This window comes from Palaemon carinicauda, chromosome 24 (genome assembly GCF_036898095.1).
Source record: "Palaemon carinicauda isolate YSFRI2023 chromosome 24, ASM3689809v2, whole genome shotgun sequence".
Taxonomy (NCBI): Eukaryota; Metazoa; Arthropoda; class Malacostraca; order Decapoda; family Palaemonidae; genus Palaemon; species Palaemon carinicauda.
The window spans coordinates 387,919-391,602 of NC_090748.1; the positions used below are offsets into that span (position 1 = coordinate 387,919).

The 3,684-nt window shown below is 31.7% G+C and overlaps 1 pseudogene; it reads left to right on the forward strand.

Moving 5' to 3' along the window:
* The window catches only part of LOC137617786 (histone-lysine N-methyltransferase SMYD3-like), a 21,064-nt pseudogene extending 17,691 nt beyond the window's left edge, over positions 1–3,373 (forward strand).
* Positions 3,374–3,684: the final 311 nt, after the last annotated feature.

Consider the following 3,684-nt stretch of genomic DNA (forward strand, 5'->3'; position numbering starts at 1 on the left):
ATTATTATTATTATTATTATTATTATTAATAGTGTACATAATTCTGTCCCATTTTCAGGAACCCCAGATTGCAAAAAAACAGTGGGTAAAAATTACGGTCGCCTGTATTTTACTGAAATACGGCTGAAGAAAAGATATCTTTACGTAGAATATCTTATTAAAATAATTAGGTTTTTTAAACAGTATACATAATTCTGTTCCCTTTTCAGGAACCCCAGACTGCAAAAACAGAGTGTACATAAACGAGAAATCCAACGGAGATATAGGCCCCATGCTCAGCCTGTGGATTTTTCTGACTGGCCTGAAGATTTTCACCAGGATTACAAATGTGCGGCAATTTTATCCAGGAAGAGGCTGCAAGACCTGGATGAAACCTATCCTGGTACAGTATTAGTTACCTCCGCCAACGAAGTTGGAAGGAGATTATGTTTTACCCCGTACTTGTGTGTGTGTCCTATTCTATTACAGTATTAGTTATCTCCGCCAACGAAGCTGGAAGTAGGTTATGTTTTACCCACTGCTTTTGTGTGTGTCCTATCCTGGTACAGTATTAGTTACCTCCGCCAACGAAGATGGAAGGAGGTTATGTTTTACCCCCTACTTGTGTGTGTGTCCTATCCTAGTACAGTATTAGTTACCTCCGTCAACGAAGTTGGAAGAAGGTTAGGTTTTACCCCCTGCTTTTGTGTGTGTATGTGTGTGTGTGTTTGCTTGTGAACAGCTTCCTAGCCACAATTTTAATCGTAGAGTAATGAAACTTGCAGGTATTAACTGTTACGTAAAGAAGCTGGAAATGATTAAATTTTGGAAGGTCAAGGTCAAAGCTCTGGGAGACGGTCAAGCAAAAGGTCGAGAAATAAGCTGTCGCGGCGGAGGGTCTGCGCTCTACTTGAGCGCTCCTGTAGTTAAAGATATTTCAGTTTTGCTTAACAGTTATTTTCCTTTCATAGTCCGGTTTATTTTCCTATTTCCTTCCCATTAATTGGTATCTTTACTTGTTCTATTATTCAATATTTCTTTATTCGTTCAATGATATTATTTGTTTTGATTTTGCTTAACAGATTTCTCCTTTCATAGTCTTGTTTATTTGTTTATTTCTTTACCTATTATTATTATTATTATTATTATTATTATTATTATTATTATTATTACTAGCAAGCTACCACCCTAGTTGGAAAAGCAAGATGCTATAAGCCCAAGGGCTCCAATAGGGAAAAATAGCCCAGTGAGGAAAGGAAAAAAGGAAATAGATATATGATGAGAACAAATTAACAATAAAATCATTCTAAAAACAGTAACAACGTCAAAATAGATATGTTATTATATTAACTATAAAAAGACTAATGCCAGCCTGGTCAACATAAAAATATTTGCTTCAAATAATTGGTATATTTGCTTGTTCTAAACTCAGTATTTCTCTGTTCGTTGCTTGATATTATTTAATCTCTAAACTAACTTTCCATAATTTTGTTTACGATTATTGTTGTGGTTCTTTCCAATAAAATAAAATAAAAATATTGTTGATTTATAAAAAGTAAACAAATTTACAAATGTTTCATTAATTTCATTTACGATTTATGTTCGTTAAGATTTTTCCCAAATGTTGATTAGAAAAAAAAAAACTTGAAATGTTTCAATTTTTTTGTTTTCTATTTATGTTGGTATGAATTTTTCCCGTAAACTAAAAAATCAATGTTAATTTTAGAAAAATAAATTAAACAATTTTACAAATGTTTCAATAATTTTATTTACGATACATTTTTGTTATAAAGAGAGTAATCCTCCTTCCTCAATATCCAAAATTCCCCGCAGACTTTGAAGTGTGGAAGGAGGTCGTGGACCAGCAGGCCGACATGTTCCATCCTATGAATATCCTTCGAGCCAAGTCTTTGGACGCCCTTCTCACGGCAAACCATCAATCTCAGGGGATGGCACACGGCACTTGGAATTGCCAGGAAGAACGAAGATGCCATAAGGCTGGTTTAACTATTGGTTTTTCTTGTTGCATTATCTATGTATTCGTCTTACTATGTATGGGCGAAGTTTAGTAATATTATGTTTTTTATACGAATGGAATTTGGTGAAAATCGGTATTTTACTATGCATATATATATATATATATATATATATATATATATATATATATATGTATATATATATATATATATTTACAGATAAGAGAAAATTAATAAATATACTCACGTATACACACACGCACACACACACACCACACACACACACATATATATATATATATATATATATATATATATATATATGTATATATATACATATATAGTATATATGGAATATATATACATATATTATATATATATAAATATATATATATATATATATATATATATATATATACACACACATTAGTATATTTATTAATTTTCATATCTGTAAAAATAAATATATGCATAGTAAAATACCGATTTTCCCCCAAAGTCCATATATAAATATATATATATATATATATATATATATATATATATGCTATGCATATATATATATATTATATATATATATATATATATATAAATATATGCTATGCATATATATATATATGTATATATATATATATATATATATATATATATATATATATGTAAATCTCTTTGTCTTTTTGATTACCTTAAAGGTATTCACTTATATAATATTTCCTGGCAATGCATTTAACCAATTAAATTGTTTTATCTAAATATTGTTTATGTGACTCAGGTCCTAACAAACTGATAAAGCAATATAATGTTCCAATCAATTGCATTTCAACTATTCTACTAGGTTCATTAGTGATTTCCTTTGCTAATATCATGACCGATGTAATTTTTCCCTGACTTTTCACAAAACCTTTTCTGAATTTTTCTCTTTTTAGAAACTAAACAAATATCACCATTACTGGTCTTGTTATTGACATTTTGACGACATTGGTTCTCCATCTACTTTCTTAGCAGTTTAGCCACTTGATAATTACCATTAAAGCTATTTCTATTCTCAATTGTTTCCAATTTATAACTTCGGCTTTGTTCTATGTAGATACTTTCTCCTTCGCAGATACTATTACGGTCCAAAGCATCCAACCTACGGCTTGTTTCTATTGAAGCTGGCGAAAATAGAATCCAACAACATGGAGTGGGACTCAGCGTTGAAACACTTAGCAGAGGTCGAGGAGATTCTAGAATCCGGTCTTGGGTCAAATCATCCTCTATTCTACTCCGAGTATAGCTGGCTGGTCATTCAAGTCAGCGAGGAGAGCAAAGTCAAGATTCAACGATCCATTTTGTATGGGGGCAACATGAGAGCTTCTTTTGCTGACAGAGCAAGAAGCTGATAAGCTCATATATGTATATCGAATAAGTTGTAGAGATATCGCCTCCAAAAATGGTAAAATCATAAGGCACGTTCACCTTGGGGAATTTCCAGTAGAAAAAAAAGCGATCATGCTCGGAATGTCTTTAATTTTTTTTATGGTTCATCATAGAAATGATCAGAGCAAGAAGCTGATATTCTCATATATGTATATGTATACTTGTTGAGATATCGCCTCCAAAAATGGTAGAATCATTGGCACGTTCGTGTTTGAGTTTCCAGTGGAGCAAAGCGATCATGCTCGGAATGTCTTTCATTTTTTTTTATGGTTCGTCCTATAAATGATCAGAGCAGGAAGCTGATAATCTC